At 43.5% G+C, this 17234-nt stretch overlaps 2 long non-coding RNA genes across 2 annotated transcripts in view; both read left to right on the top strand.

Moving 5' to 3' along the window:
• Positions 1–1959: 1959 nt before the first annotated feature.
• LOC126999319 (uncharacterized) overlaps positions 1960–17234 on the top strand; it is a 25755-nt gene continuing 10480 nt past the window's right edge. The window contains exon 1 of the long non-coding RNA XR_007753232.1: positions 1960–2626. This is a non-coding gene — a long non-coding RNA (uncharacterized LOC126999319). The remainder of the gene's footprint in view (positions 2627–17234) is intronic.
• On the top strand, positions 15305–16907 carry LOC126999317 (uncharacterized). Its single transcript, XR_007753230.1, has 2 exons — positions 15305–16650; positions 16801–16907. It is a non-coding gene; the product is annotated as an uncharacterized LOC126999317 (long non-coding RNA).

Below are 17234 nucleotides of genomic sequence, written 5' to 3'. Positions count from 1 at the left end.
TGAGAGAGAGAGAGAGAGAGAGAGAGAGAGAGAGAGAGAGAGAGAGAGAGAGAGAGAGAGAGAGAGAAACACCAATGACCAGGTATTTAACAAGACGAAAACACACATACAACACAAACACAACAAAATCAGTACCATAACCTGCCCCTTCCTTCTCCTCCATTCCCCGCCCTTCCCCGCCCATCCCCGCCCCGCCCCGCCCTTCCCCGCCCCTTCGCCGCCCCTTCTTTTGTTCCAGCGCGCCAAAACACCGCTTGTTTGACCCTCTTATCTCCGGGTCAGATCTCGGCGGCCGCGGGGCGAAGATATAGTGGGCGGCGTAATCCTCGTGTGCCTTGCCTCGACCCGGAATTAATGACGCCCTGTTGTTGCTCTGTTCCGATGTGTTGGGGTGTTGAGGAGGAGGAGGAGGAGGAGGAGGAGGAGGAGGAAGAAGAGGAAGATGATGATAATGAAGAACAAGAAAAACAAGAACATGAATAAGAACAAGAAGAACAAGAACAAGAACAAGAAGGAGGAGGAGGAGGAGGAAGAAGAGGAAGATGATGATAATGAAGAACAAGAAAAACAAGAACATGAATAAGAACAAGAAGAACAAGAACAAGAACAAGAAGAAAGAGAAGGAGGAGGAGAAGGGGGATGAGGAAGGGAAGGAGGAAGTAACAGAAGAGAGTAGTAGTAAAAGAAGAAAGTAGCAAAAGAAAGAAGAAGGAAAGAAAGAAAAAAAAAAGGAAGAAGAAGAAGAAGGATAGCTAGTGGAAAGAGGCGGAAGAAAGAAAAAAGGAGAAATAGGCAAGAATAAAAAGAAGAAGTAAAAGAAGAAGAAGAAGAAGGAAAAATAAGAAACAAAAAAGAGCAAAAGGAAAAAGAGGAAGAAAAATATATATGGAAAAGAAGCCAATCATTTATGTATTGGAGTAGGCGTAGGAGGAAGACGAAGAAGAGGAGGAGGAGGAGGAGGAGGAGGAGGCAACCACTCGTGTGTCTAATAACCATTTCGTCTTCGCTCCTGTTAATCGTAAAGCCTTTTTTTTTTCGCTGTCGGTTTATTTATTTATTTTTTTTTTTACAGGAATTTCATTTGTGTATTTTGTTCCTTCCTTCAACCTGGACGCTGTTGTTGCTGTTGTTTATTTCATTTTTTTCGGTTTGTTTTTTTAATGAACCTTCACCGCGTCTTCCATATTTATTTTCTTTCGTCGTTTATGCCCATCATTCTTTCCAATAAACTTCCCTCCTTCCCTCCCTCCCTCCCTCCGTCCCTCCAGCTTTCCCTCCGCTTATCTCTGGAGGGATCTTCGGCTCGGTTATCTCTCCATCTATAACTTCGACTCTCCATACATCATTTGTGTCCACTGGGCCCTACCGAACCTCCCTCCACCCCTCTCGCCCTCCCTCCCTCTCTCCTACCTCCCTCCTTCCTCTCCTGCCCTTCCTACCTGGCCCTCTCTCTCCCCTACCTCCCTGCCTCCTTCCCACCTGCTCTCCCTCCTTCCACTCTCTCCCCTCCTTCCCTTCCTCCCCTTCATTCACTCTCTTCTATCTTCCCTTCTATCCTTCCTTCCTTCCTTTCATCCACTCTCTTCCACCCCTTTTTCTTACCCTCCAATACCCCCTTCCCTCCTTCCATTCCCTCCTTCCCTCCTACCACTTCTTCGTTCCTTCCACTCTCCCTCCTATACCTTCCACTGCGTTCCTCCCTCTACCCTCTCTTCTCTTCCCTCCCTCCCACCTTTCCTCACTCCCACCATCTGCCACCTTTACCTTCCCTGATTCACAACGTTCGCTTTTTTTTTACGTATTCACATTCATAATTCAGGAACCTTTCAGCGCATCCTTCCTTCTCTCTCCTCCTCCTCCTCCTCCTGCTCCTCCTCCTCGTCGCCGCCATGCATGAGGGCCGTGAGGGGGAGTGGCGAGCTTCTCTCCTCATAATAAGCAACAAGCAATTACCAGCTCAATTTCAGTGTGGCCGTAAATTATGACTTATCGGAACCATCGCGCGGGTAGCTGCGTCACCCCTCCCCGACGCGCCTAATATATCGCGTGGCTCCTCCGTGTGATTTACGCCGCGCGGGACCTCGATTTAGCGAGACACACGCGCAGAATTTACCCCCATGAGGAGATTTTATCACTTTTGGCCCCGCGGTGTTGCTCTCGGGCTCGGAAATGCGGGTTTTGGTCAAAGATTCGTTTTCGTGGTGATTCGAAGCTTGGTACGACTCGGGTTTCACTGCAGGAGGAAGTTTCAGACTTTTTAATGTCATGTCTTCGGTTTGTACTTTCATGGCGGTCTTCTGAAGTGACACCCCGTGGTTTTTCGTTCCCCAGGTGTGATGTCTTGGTTCCAGTCGCCGCGGAGACGTTAAATAACTCAAGATGGTTCGGAAGCTTCGTTCGTCTCGCTTCGGTGTTTCGCGCGGAGCCCCTTGTCATTTATTCTCCGCCCGCCATCTTCACGAGCGGGCCGGGCGGGAGGGCAGACCTGTGTATGCGTCGCTCCTCCATTTTTGCGATATTCCTGTGATTTATTAGTGTTTTCTGTGTCTTCTGCGCGTGAGAGGAATCGTCACACCTCACTCTGATTGCCGCATCTCACCTGGGGAAGTCACGGGCGCCGCTTCAGGTAAGCAAATATTTACCTGGGAAACGCGTAACACCTCTTAGGGAAGCAGGAGGACATTCATAGTTATCCCTCATTTACTTGTCACTGTATAACCCGTAAATATATAGTAATCAGGGTTGATAAGGGTCTTTATTTTGTCAGTTTAAGGTATTTTCCGGGTAACAGCATTTACTTCGGAGACACGAGAACATTTTAATCACTAGTTTTCGATCATTCGTCACGATATAACAAGGAAATAGAGTATTGAGGATTGATATTGGTCGGTATTTTATAATTATCAGGTATTTCCAGGTAACCAAACATATACTTGGGGAACTCGTGACACCTGTAGAACAAACACAATATAACATTAACCACCATCTTTCAATCATCTACCACTTAACCATAACACGTAAATATAGACTAATAAGGATTGATGTGGGTCGCTATCTTATCATACTCAATTAAGGTATTCCCTCCAGGTAAGCAATCCTTCACCTGGCGGACTCGTAACACCTGTAATCAATAGTTTTTAATCACCTATCACTTTACTATAACCTATAAATATGGAGTAATAGAGGTGGATCATTTTCGTAATCTTGTATCATTTCCTCATACCTGTCCCCCAAGCACACACACACACACACACACACACACACACACACACACACACACACACAGCATCACAGCCCCGGGAGATAAAACCGTCATCTTTACGCGCCTCATTATTCCAACCGGTTATAATTTATCTGCGGAAAAACTCTCATGACTGAACGCACGTATGTAAGTATTTAAATGCATGTTCGGGCGTCTATAACTTACTGAATTTATCCCTGGCTCTACGTTAAGCTTTTTACCCCCCTCACGACTGTACACGCGCCCGCTTGCCTCTGCCTCCCGTTCCTCTGTAATGCAACCTTCCCATTGGCTAATCCGAGGACGTGTTGGTTTAAGAATTAATTTAAAGGTTCTCGGTTACTTAATAATGGCTTGCTTCAGTTATGTAGCTCTCCAATTTGCTGTTATCTAAAGCTGTGGTAGTTTGTGAAGGAGTTAATAGTGTTGTTAATGAGCCTTATCAGAAACTATAATGGTCTTGCTTCAGTTATGTAGCTCTCCACTTTAAAGAGTTAAATGGTGTTGTGTTAATGAGCCTTATCAGAAACTATAATGGTCTTGCTTCAGTTATGTAGCTCTCCACTTTGCTGTTATCTAAAGCTGTGGTAGTTTGTAAAGGAGTTAATGAAGTAGTTAATGAGCCATATTAGAAACTATTTACCACCAATTTTGGTAAAACTACAGAACTACTGCTACTACACCTCCCGCACTCCAGCCCCCCCTACTCCACAACACAAGCCTGGGGACCTGTAGGGAACCGGGGTATATTAAAGGCAGTTGTTAGCTAGATTAACCCAAATTTTATTCACCTCAAAGCATCCCGAGGAGTAATTAATTAATGGAGAAATCTTTATAGTTAAGTACCATAAAATCCTAATGAATCTCAGTATGATTTAAGTATATATTTATGATGTAAGAAATTAGCCACAGAAGAATCACTTAGTTTTACCTTTTCAATTTTCAACTTCAAAAGAGCTTAAGTGGTAGTTTAAGCAATATTATTTGTAGATAACTATAATAAAACCTAAAAATAATAATGAAGAGTGTATCAAGACACCTCTCCACCCTAAATTGACCTCTCTTTTGGCTACTCCTTACCGCTTACTTTTGTGCGAGCGGCGAGTAGCGGGCTTTTTTGTGTGTACTCTTTTTGTTGCCCTTGAGCCGTATCCTTTGATGTAAAAAAAAAAAATCGCTTCATAAGAATAATGGCAGTAATGGCCCTCAAACACTTTCGTACTCTTAGCTTTTTCAATCAACTTCGAAACTACTCTATTGGTGATGAAGCGAGATTATGTACAGTTAACTGCCTTTTAATCCTTAACAATAGCCATTACGTCATAAGACTAACCAGTAATTAACCCAACCTCAAACACTTGCTTACTCTTACCTTGTCCATTCACAACTCCAAAACGACTGTAACCGTTATTGAAGTAAGATAATTTACAGCTAACTACCTTACAATCCATAACTACCTTACAATCCATAACTACCTTACAATCCATAACTACCTTACAATCCATAACTACCTTACAATCCATAACTACCTTACAATCCATAACTACCTTACAATCCATAACTACCTTACAATCCATAACTACCTTACAATCCATAACTGCCTTACAATCCATAACTACCTTACAATCCATAACTACCTTACAAGCCATAACTACCTTACAAGCCATAACTACCTTACAAGCCATAACCACCTTACAATCCATAACTACCTTACAATCCATAACCACCTTACAAGCCATAACTACCTTACAATCCATAACTTCCTTACAATCCATAACTGCCTTACAATCCATAACCACCTTACAAGCCATAACTACCTTACAATCCATAACTTCCTTACAATCCATAACTACCTTACAATCCATAACTACCTTACAATCCATAACTACCTTACAATCCATAACTTCCTTACAATCCATAACTGCCTTACAATCCATAACCACCTTACAATCCATAACTACCTTACAATCCATAACTACCTTACAATCCATAACTACCTTACAATCCATAACTACCTTACAATCCATAACTACCTTACAATCCATAACTGCCTTACAATCCATAACTGCCTTACAATCCATAACTGCCTTACAATCCATAACTACCTTACAATCCATAACTGCCTTACAATCCATAACTACCTTACAATCCATAACTACCTTACAATCCATAACTACCTTACAATCCATAACTACCTTACAATCCATAACTACCTTACAATCCATAACTACCTTACAATCCATAACTGCCTTACAATCCATACCTGCCTTACAATCCATAACTACCTTACAGTCCATAACTACCTTACAATCCATAACTACCTTACAATCCATAACTACCTTACAATCCATAACTGCCTTACAATCCATAACTACCTTACAATCCATAACTACCTTACAATCCATAACCACCTTACAATCCATAACTACTTTACAATACAAAACTACTTTACAATCCATAACTACTTTACAATCCATAACTCCCTTACAATCTATAACTGCCTTACAATCCATAACTACCTTACAATCCATAACCACCTTACAATCCATAACTACCTTACAACCCATAACTACCTTACAATCCATAACTACTTTACTATCCATAACTGCCTTACAATCCATAACTACCTTACAATCCATAACAATAACCACTACTTCATAATCAGCATACAAGTCATTAACCCCGCCTCAAACACTTAGTACTTTCGCCTTTACAAATCTCATCTGCAGGACAGCTCGGGGGATCATTAAAGGGAGACTCTTCATCGTTAACTACCATAAAGTAGACGCGGCTGGAATAGTTTGGCCGCAGGACGAGGGAATGTGCCCCAAACACAATGATGAGAGGGGGAGGAGGAGGAGGAGGGTATGGAATGGAATGGGTATGAAGGATGGTGAGGGGTGAAGGAGTGTGTGGTATGGGTGAGGATAGAGGAATGGGGGGGAATGCGGGGTGTGTGAAGGAAGGGAAGGGGAAGGGAGAGAGGGTATTAGTATAGGGAAGAGTGGGAGTGAGTATATGGGAAGGGAGGGTTGAGGGTAGGAGGGAAGGGAAAGTATATGGGAGGTCTGAGGGTATGGATGGGGAAAGGAAGGGAGGAGGGAAGAGGATGAATTGGGTAGAGCTAAATGAAAAGGAGGAGGAGGAGGAAGGGTTGGTAGGTAGGGAAGATGAAAGGGGTAAGGAAAGGGAGAGGTATGGGAAAACGTATAAAGAAAGAAAGGGAATAGATGGTGATGGGTTATTTCGAGTGATGAGGGCTGCTGTGGATGGGTGAGAGAGAGAGAGAGAGAGAGAGAGAGAGAGAGAGAGAGAGAGAGAGAGAGAGAGAGAGAGAGAATTCACAACCTATTAGTACTCATTATATTAACTACCGTATCATTAAACAACCCAATCCTGTATATTACCCAGTTTATAGAGTCCGATCCCTTCCGTAATCAGACATAAGCACCGATGAAGCCCAAACAGAATCTAACCTAATTTAACACATTCAAACTTAACCTTATCTGCAGACATTCCAATCCTATAGACACCTGAGCTTGTAGTGTTCGATTCCTTCACCAAACACAAGCAACGTCGAGGAAGCAAAGAGCAAACTGTTTTAACTTGACATTTCGAAGCTTACAGACCACATTTGGTAAGGCTTTCGTAGTGATTGTTGTGTTAGTGTTTCCATGGGTAGTTTTATGAACCTAATGAGAGTTTGACAAGCCTTCTGCACCATGGACGTGAAAAAGCACTCAGGAGAACCCGACTAATCTCCTTTTTGTGTCCCGTGGAAATAGTGGAGAGCCGAAAGCGTCACAGTATGGGCCTTTGTTGTCAAGTTCAAGCAGCAAGCTCCGGAGTCCCCCATGGCGCCTCCTCCTCCCCTCCTGTTCATAATAGTTACCGTGCTTAACGCGCTCGACCCTCCCATCCAACTACCGTGCATGGCTGACCGCCGAACCACCGTGGATGATTTGAAGTGTAACTCACCCGCCGCGTGCCTCCTCCTCCTCCTCCTCCTGTTTCATCTTCTCTTCGGCTCATCTCTTCTGTTTTACTTCTTTTTTTTCCTGTCAACCCTAGCTCTATGTTTCTCTATCTTCGTGCTTGTTTCTCCTTCTCATTCTCCTTTTATTTAGTCTTCTTTCCTCTTCTCTTGTCTCCTTTATACTCATTTATCTTCTTTATTTGTTTTCTCTGTCCATTCTCCTTTATTCTACTATTGTGCATTCTCCTCTTCCTTCTCCTCCTCTTATTTGTCATTCTCAATATCTTCCTTATCTTACCGTCCTCCTCTTTTTCTTCTTCTCCTCCTCATTCAATTATTCAACATCCTTCTCCATTTACTCGTCCTTCTCATCTCCTCCTCCTTCACTTATTCCTCATCCTCCTCTTACTCCTCTTTTTCATCCTCCTCCTTCTCCTCTCATTCTCCTCCTTCATTTATTCGTCGTCGTCCTGCTCTTGCTCATCCTCCCTTTCATCATAGTCGTCCTCTTCTGACCCCCTTACCCCCTCCTCCTCCTCCCGCGGCATCTGGCTCTCGTCCTCCCGTCAGTAGTTCGGGGGTCAGGGGAGGCATTCAGGGTCGCCCATGACTCATTTCTAGAGAGTGTAAATCCGTCAGTGCGCCACGCCCCGGCTGTTTAGGGGATGTGGTGGATGTGGTCAGCCTGCCTCCCTCCCTGTCTGTCTGTCCACCCCGTCCCTTGCCTTCCTCTGTATCTGTTCCCTGTCCATTCCCTTCGTCCGTCCCTCGCTCTCACTTGCCTCTGTCTATACCCGTCCATTCCCTTCTATACCCGTCCATTCCCTTCTATACCCGTCCATTCCCTTCCTTCCCTTCTTCATCTCTGTCCATTCTGTTTCTTTCAGGTGTTGTGTGCTGCGTTCTCCCGTGCCTTCCCTTCCCTTCCCTTCCTTCCCTCTGTCCGTTCTGTGTTTGTTTCTGCGTATGTTTGTGGCCTATTCTTCCGCCCCTTCCCTTCCCTTCCTTCCCTCTGTCCATTCTGTCTTTTCGCATCCGTGTTCCCGTCTTCTCATCCCTTGCCTTCCCTTGCCCCTGTCCATCTATCCTCCGTCCATTCCTTTACCTTCATCCCTTCTGTTCATTCTGTCTTTCTTTCGGTGAGCGTACAGATGTTGCGCCGACTAAACGAAACATTCCTTTCTTTTTCGGTGAACGTGTGTGCGTGTGTGTGTGCGTGTCCACCCGTCCCTCGCCTTCCCTTATCTCTTATCTAGCCCCTGTCCATTCCCTTCTACCCTTCCTCCTTCTCTGTCCATGCTGTCTTCATCGCGTGTGTGTGTGGGGGGGGGGGGGGGCGTCATTGGTCGTGGGTGGAGGGTCCTGAGTTTCATTTCCTCGTTTTCTATGATTTTTTAAAGTTTTCCATTAGCGTTCCTCCTCGGGTTAATTATTTAAAGGAGTTGCTCGTTAAAATATTGTTCGTTCCTTGTCTGGGTTTTCTGTTTTTGGTCTGTATATTATTAGGTATTTGTGTGTTTTGGTGTGTTTTGTTTTTAATATGTACGATTCATGCATTTGGTTTTATGATTGGGTAAAGGTTTGATTTTTCCTCCCTCCTCCTCTTCCTCCTCCTCCTCCTATCTTCCACTTCATCTTCCTTTCTCGACGTAACAATTCCTGCTTCCCGTCTTCCTTTCACTTGCTCATCCTCTTCCCTTCTTCCTCTTCTTCCGCGACAAATTCTCTCTCTCCGTCACTCCATGCCTTCCTCCCGTCTTCCTTCCTCTTCCTCTCTCTTCCTCTTCTTCCGCGATAAATACTCTTTCTCCTCGTCACTATGCATTCCTCTTCCTCTCTTCCTTAATTCCTCTCTCTTCCTCTTTTTCCACGATAAATTCTCTTTCTCCCCGTCACTATCCATTCCTCTTCCTCTTCCTCTCTTCCTTAATTCCTCTCTCTTCCTCTTCTTCCGCGATAAATACTCTTTCTCCCTGTCACTATGCATTCCTCTTCCTCTCTTCCTTAATTCCTCTCTCTTCCTCTTCTTCCGCGATAAATACTCTTTCTCCCTGTCACTTTTCATTCCTCCCGTATTCATTTTTTTTCTCATCCTCTGCTTCACATCCTCTTCCCCTCTTTCTTTTCCTCGACAAATCCTCTCTCTCCCTCTCTCCGTCTATCTCCATGCATTCCTCCCGTCGTGAAGGCGCGCGGGAGGAAGGAAACTCGACGCTGGCTCGCGGGAAACACCACTAAATAAAAGATACATTGACGGAGGGTGAGAAATGGGAAGAAAAGAGAGCGAGAGGCTGACTTCCCTTTCCTGATGTGCGGAGGAGGAGGAGGAGGAGGAGGAATATGAGTAGGAAGAGGAGGAGGAGGAAGAGGGGTTAAGAAAGGAGGAGAATACGAAGAGAAATGAATGTGGGAAGAGAAGAGGAAAAAAATAGGAAAGACAATACGTAGAAAAAAAGAAAGATGGAAAGAGAAGTCGAAGAAAAAGAAGGAAGATGGAATGGAAAGAATAAGATGAAAAGAAAGAAAATACGACGACAAGAGGAAAAAATATGGTAAATATGAAGATAAAGAAACGAGGAGGAGGAGAAAGAGGGAGAGGAGGAAGAAGCATAAGCGTGGAAATTTTTTTTTTAAATTACAAGAGAAGAAAAATGATAGAGAAATGAGAGGAGGAGGAGGAGAGGAAAGGATAGGAGAAGAAGAAGAGGAAGAGGAGGAGGAGGAGGAAGCATAAGGGTGGAAAAATGAAAAAAAATTGACGAGAAGAAAAATGATAGAGAAATGAGAGGAGGAGGAGAGGAATGGATACGAGAAGAAGAAGAGGAGCAGGAGGAGGAGGAGGAGAAGAATGGATACGAGAAGAAGAAGAGGAGGAGCAGGAGGAGGAGGACCCCATCTCATTCCTGGGAAAAATATTATTACAACCTCCGCCGCATGACAGTAAAAAGATCGAAGAAGGAAAAAATAAATACTAAACCTTTTTGAATATGAGAAAACTATTATATTCAGTTTCCGAAGATGCTGAAGTTTATCTCCCGAAGGTGCATCTTTGACTTTGGCGGGAGATGAAGATGCTTGGGTGCTGGTTTTGGAAGGGTTAGATTATAAAGATGGTTAAGAAGAAGAGGAGGAGGAGGAGGAAGATGAGGAGAAGATGATAGAGAAGATTAAAAGAAGTGGGAAGTAAGGAGAAGGAAAAGAAGAAACAAAGAGAACGCGAGATAACTTAAAAAGAGAAGAAAACGTAAAGAAAAATTAAAGTCAGAAAAAGAAAAGATGGAAATAATTGAGTATTGAAAGGAATGATCGTTTGTGGGTTTTGTCTTGATGCTGTAAACTGATAATGTTAACCTGTGTGTGTGTGTGTGTGTGTGTGTGTGTGTGTGTGTGTGTGTGTGTGTGTGTGTGTGTGTGTGTGTGTGTGTGTGTGTGTCCGGAAAAATCACACACACACACACACACACACACACACACACACACACTCCAACGAGACTCTTGATCAAACAAACGTACACACACAAGACAGTAGGTGATGTGTGTGCGTGTGTGTGTATGTACGTGTGTGTATGTAAATGGCGTGTACACCTCATTTGCATTTATCGCACACGTGTCTGTATTAACATAAGACCCACATGTGAAGTGAAAGCAATTTATGAGAGTTTGCCCTTAGCTTGATTTTTGCTCTCCTCCTCCTCCTCCTCCTCCTCCTCCTCCTCCTCCATCGCCTCTTCTTCATTACTTCAATCTCTTCTTTTTCCACTTTTTTTTCTTTTCGTTTTCCTTTTCATTTTTTTTCTATTTTTTTTTTCATTTTTATTCTCTTCGCTTCCCACCTCTTTTATCATCCTCTTAACCCTTTCCTCTCTCTCTCTCTCTCTCTCTCTCTCTCTCTCTCTCTCTCTCTCTCTCTCACCATTAAAACAACAAAAAACACATAATATTACAACCCTTTCCTATGTCCCTAAAAAGCAGGAAGAAGAGGAAGAGGAAGAAGGGGAGGAGGAGGAGGAGGAGGAGGAGGAAGACAATAGTGAATAGAATCAATTAGGTGTGTTCCCTCACCACCACCTCGCGTGCGTGGAATCACTAAAACCCAACCGTAAATTAACCCGTGACTTAGTTATACAGTATAATTTTCAACATAGCGTCCCGTTTATCAAGCCCAGAGTCATGTGTATGCAACAGGGCTCCGGCGCGGCTCACTGATTTCCTTCCTCTCCGCCTCCCGCTCTTCCTTCACCGTCCTCCGCCACGCTCGCATCCCTCTTTATTTATCGCTCTGTATCTCCGCCATCCTCACCGCCCTTCACACATCCTCTGTTTCTTCATAAGCGCGAACGTTTGGGTAAGGGATTCCACTCCTTTCCACTTGTTCCTTTCCTCTCATTCTTCTTTATTTTCTCCGTTTTCCTCTTTATTTTCTCCGTTTTCCTCTGTATTTATCTCCCTGTATCTCCGCCATCCTTACCGCCCCTTACACATCCACTGTTTCCTCATGAACGCGAACGTTTGAGTAAGGGATTCCACTCCTTTCCACTTGTTCCTTCCCTCTCATTCCTCTTTATTTACTCCGTTTTCCTCTGTATTTATCTCCCTGTATCTCCCGCATCCTTACCGCCCCTCACACATCCGCTGTTTCCTCACAAGCGCGAACGTTTGGGTAAGGGATTCCACTCCTTTCCACTTGTTCCTTCCCTCTCATTCCTCTGTATATACTCCTTTGTTTCCCTCTTTTTTTTCATCCCTCTCTATCTCCCGCATCCTCACCGCCCCTCACACATCCCTGTTTCAACATAAGTGTGAAGGTTTAGGTAAGGTAGTTCATATATCTTCCCTCCTTCACTCCCTCTCATTCTTCTTTTATTTATCGCTTTGTATCTCCGCCATCCTCAACCTCCCTCTCACATCCCCTTTTCCACATGAGCACGAAGGATCCGCCAAAGGATTCCACACTTCTTCCCTCCTTCACTCCCTCTCATTCCTATTTTATTTATCACTCTGTATCTCCGCCATCCTCAACCTCCCACACACATCCCCTTTTCCACACAAGCTCGAAGGATCCGCCAAGGGAACCCGCCGTAGGGAGTCGTGGTCCGGGGTGTCGGGGTGACGCGAGGGGCGGCGGGCGGGGACAGGTGGTGATGGGTGGGCGTCGGGGTTTGTTTAGCGTTGACGTATGCCCCGCGTGGCCAATATATAAAGCTCCAGCTGAGATCCCGTAGCCAGATAACACCAGGCAGCGGCACGGAGCACGCCCGCCCGCTGAATACTAACGAGGGGAGGCCGTGCTCTATGTGGCGATAGCAGAACACGGAGAGAAGGTAGGGAGGGAGAGAAAGAAGGAAAATCGAAAGAGAAAGAACAGGAACGGAGAGAAGGGAGGGAGGGAGAGAAAGAAGGAAAATCGAAAGAGAAAGAACAGGAACGGAGAGAAGAAAGGGAGGGAGAGAAAGAAGGGAAATGGAAAGAGAAAGAAGAGGAAAGGGAAGAAAGAAAAAAATTGAAAGGAAGAGAAAAATGAGAAAAAATAAAAAGTTGAAAGTCATTAAGGTAAAAACTAGTAATTAAGAGAAATGTATGAAAAAAAGGTTTAGCTAATGATTTTTTTCTTTGGATAACCGAATATAGACTCTTAGATTTCTTCTGTATTTTAATATTACAAAATAATAAAAGGGTAGATTTCATACAGGCTAAAAAGTAATTTGTATAAAGAAAATTGATACTTAAACGCGTAGATAATAATTTGTATTGCCCACGACTTTAAATAATAACTAACGAACCTTTTTTTATATATTTGGATACAAGACCAGACATAAGAACAGACATCACATTCATACACTCAAAAACAAACAATACACAAACCATACACAAACCAAAAACAAACTACACAAACCAAAAACAAACCATACACAAACCAAAAACAAACTACACAAACCAAAAACAAACCATACACAAACCATACACAAACCAAAAACAAATTACACAAACCAAAAACGAACCATACACAAACCAAAAACAAACTACACAAACCAAAAACGAACCATACACAAACCAAAAACAAACTACACAAACCAAAAACAAACCATACACAAACCATACACAAACCAAAAACAAATTACACAAACCAAAAACGAACCATACACAAACCAAAAACAAACTACACAAACCAAAAACAAACCATACACAAACCAAAAACAAACTGCACAAACCAAAAACGAACCATACACAAACCAAAAACAAATTACACAAACCAAAAACAAACCATACACAAACCAAAAACAAACCATACACAAACCAAAAACAAACTACACAAACCAAAAACAAACCATACACAAACCAAAAACAAACTACACAAACCAAAAACAAACCATACACAAACCAAAAACAAACTACACAAACCAAAAACAAACCATACACAAACCAAAAACAAACCATACACAAACCAAAAACAAACTACACAAACCAAAAACAAACCAGTGACCCGGTAAACGCCCTCTTCCAACAAACCACCACTAACAAATCCATTAACCAACAAACAGACGAACGCTCAGTGAAGAGAAAACGCGATAACAGAGAAACGAAACTGCTCACGGCCCGCCAGTATACTCCCTCGGAAAAGAACCATCGGCTTAGTGCGCACTGGGAGGCATTACAATCAACAATTAGGCCGATTATCAACCGGCCTTTCTTTTTCCCTTCGTTCTATTGTCGCTCAGAAGCCGCGTCGGTCTTCGTAAGCCTCGATAATTGGCCGTAGCGACGCACTTTATCTTTACGTTGAAAAAGACGCATTCGAGAGAGAGAGAGAGAGAGAGAGAGAGAGAGAGAGAGAGAGAGAGAGAGAGAGAGAGAGAACACCGCAAGCTAATTTCTATACCCATTTCATTCTTTATTCTCTTTTCCTTCTCTAATTTCTTCTCATTCCTTCCTTCCTTCCTTCCAGACAGACGTTGACAGACAGACACAGAGAGAGAGAGAGACAAACACACAGACATAACACAACACTGCGAAGCTAATTTTTCAATCCTTACATCATTTTTTCCTTTTCATTTCCTTCTCCACTTTCTCCTTTCTTATCCTGAGAGAGAGAGAGAGAGAGAGAGAGAGAGAGAGAGAGAGAGAGAGAGAGAGAGAGAAGGAAATAACACGTGATTAGCATAAGAGATTCAGTGGGCAGGAGATGAAGTGCTTGGGAGGGGGCGTGGCCGAGCTCAGGTCAGATAAACAATGGCAGGGAGAATGGATGTGTTGAAGGGCAGACGGCGCTAACTGAGAGGAGGCGCTGAGTATTATGTTATTTTGGTTACGGGGGTTTCATTTACAGTTTATATTCTATTTCTCAGTCGCTGGTTCTTGGGTTAGTTTGTTTTGTATATTGCGAGAGTTTAATTAGTTTATTGGTACACGATATGGTTATTTTTGTATGTTTTTTTCCCTTTTTATTTTTATTTTTTTATCATTTGCCTCCTCTCAGTCTCTTATGTCCTGTCCGATGCAATATTTCACTTCCATTTATTTGTTCTTTTATCGCATGTCAGTCGGTCAGGTAATGCGTAGAGTTCCATTCGTGTTTCTCTCATCTTCGACATTTCTACCTTTAACATTTTTTCGTAATCAGTGTTAGTCGAGGGGCAGACAGACAGACAGACAGACAGACAGAGGATCCAGCCGTCAGTCAGTCAGTCGGTCAATCAGTCAGCCCTCCATGGTACTGATTAAGCCTATCCTCCCCCCAATACCTCTCCCCTTCCCCTTACCCCTTTCCCTAGCCCCGACCCTTCATCCCCTTATCCTGTTCCCCTCATACCCCTTCACTTATCCCCCTCCCCATCTCCCCTTCCTCTTACTCCCTTACCCCAACCCCCTCCCTTCATTCCCTTTCCCTTATCCCTCCCTCCCCTCCCCCCTTTTCCATTCCCCCCATCCCCCCTTTTCTTCCCCCCTCCCCCCCCTAATACGGTCATTAGCTCGTTGATCCCCCGTGCAGCTGCGGCAGGTGAGGCTGGGCGCACGAGGTCAATCTTTCAATATGACCTTTGACCTCTCCCCTTCCCTTCCCCCTCCCCCTCCCCCCCTTCTCGGATACGGCTCAGGTCAGCTTGTTCGTGTGTGACCTGCTTTGTGGGCATACGAGGTCAGGCGGATTCTTGACCTTAATGAGATTTAGTTCAGTGTGTAGGTTTGTGCGTGTGTAGGTGAAGGGGTGTCTCTCTCTCTCTCTCTCTCTCTCTCTCTCTCTCTCTCTCTCTCTCTCTCTCTCTCTCTCTCTCTCTCTCTCTCTCTCTCTCTCTCTCTCTCTCTCTCTCTCTCTCTCTCTCTCTCTCTCTGCCACGTTTCACACTTTTAACTAAAAAAAAAAAGATCATATCCACACTTATCTTAGTTACACAGAAATAAATATGGTACACTTTTTTCTTAACTTCTTTTTTGCTTGTAGTTTTTGTTATCCGGTAATGGAATAAGCTCCTGCCTTCAACGGTTCAGTCACTTTTATGATGATTCACTTAAAAAACAATCACCACCACCACCTCGCCTAAATACTGACGCTCTAGTAAAGATGCTAAAACGGCTCCGTATCCTCCGTTTGATGTCGCTTTACTTAAATTTAGATCACCTCGCATATGGACCTTAGCGTCTGTGTCAGCGTTCCAAATTGTCGTACTCTGAACATTGGATTTATTATTTTTAGGCTCCAAGACCGTCGTAACCACACAAACAACGATAGAAAATCAAAGTTATCGTTGAAACTGTTAAAGAGTGATGGCTTTCGCTCTTTTTTGCTAGAGTTATCGGTCAGAAACTAGGAAAATGCAATGCGCTGAGTACGATAATTTGGCAACGCTGGACTCCGTGTGTTGGTCCTCCCGCCCACCACCACCACCACCACCTGTTAGACCAGTTGCAGTAGTAGGCTCTGAACCACTTTGTTATTACCCTTATAAAAGTTAGCTAAGGGACCTGAATAAAGTGGTAGGTTTGGGGAGAACATTTACCTCCTTAAACTTCCTTCTGAAACCTTCCTAACATAACAACCAAAACGTTAGCAGTAAGTAGCGGCCTTTTCTTTTCTTTTTTGCATTATTGTTTTCTCTTATTTTTTACGCCCTTGCTCTGTTTCGTCTGCTGTAAAAAAAATATATATGGAGAAAACGCTGAACGGGGAAATATATATAAAAAAAAAAGCAGAGAAGCGTCCCTTAACATTTTTATTATAATTTTCATACACAACAGTTTAGATAGGAGAGAGAATATAGTAGAATATCAGATAATCTTAATGTTGTATATATAGAATAATAACCACGGTACTTTTAATTACCATACATTATTATTATCCTACCTAAACATCATATGCATACGTTATATTCCCGCCCAATTTTGTCTTATTACCTCTGTCAGTCTTAGCTGCTTATACCCTATCTAGGAGGAGGAGGAGGTAGAGGTAGAGGAGGAGGAGGACAGTATTTAAAATGAAGTGTACAAGTAAACATCACGTATGGAATCGTTAAATACCTGTTGCTTATGCTGCTTCTATCATCATAACTCACAACATACAGACAGACAGGAGGAGGAGGAGAAGAAGGAGGAGGAGGAGGAGGAGGAGGAGGAGGACAGTATTTAAAGTGAAGTGTACAAGTAAACATCACGTATGGAATCGTTAAATACCTGTTGCTTATGTTGCTTCTTTCATCATAACTCACAACATACAGACAGACAGGAGAAGAAGGAGGAGGAAGAGAAAGAGATCATCGGGTAGTATATAAGTATAACCCTCAGTAAACATCACGTGGGAGCTAATACCACAAACAATACTCTTGAACCCCACAAACAAGGGATCACCACTCCTCCAATACTCGAGATTGTTTATAGACACACACAAACACACACACAAAGAGAGACTCGCTAATGTGCTCCTGTAGTGTCGGATTATCCTTAACCAATACGACAGAGGGATTTAGCGACCTCTCCCTCCCTCGCTCCCTCTCCTTCTCTCATCCTCACCTGGTTCTCCTTTCCTCT

The sequence above is a fragment of the Eriocheir sinensis genome, chromosome 16 (genome assembly GCF_024679095.1).
Source record: "Eriocheir sinensis breed Jianghai 21 chromosome 16, ASM2467909v1, whole genome shotgun sequence".
Taxonomy (NCBI): Eukaryota; Metazoa; Arthropoda; class Malacostraca; order Decapoda; family Varunidae; genus Eriocheir; species Eriocheir sinensis.
Note: the sequence above shows the minus strand (reverse complement) of the source record. Positions and strands in the feature narration are given on the sequence as shown.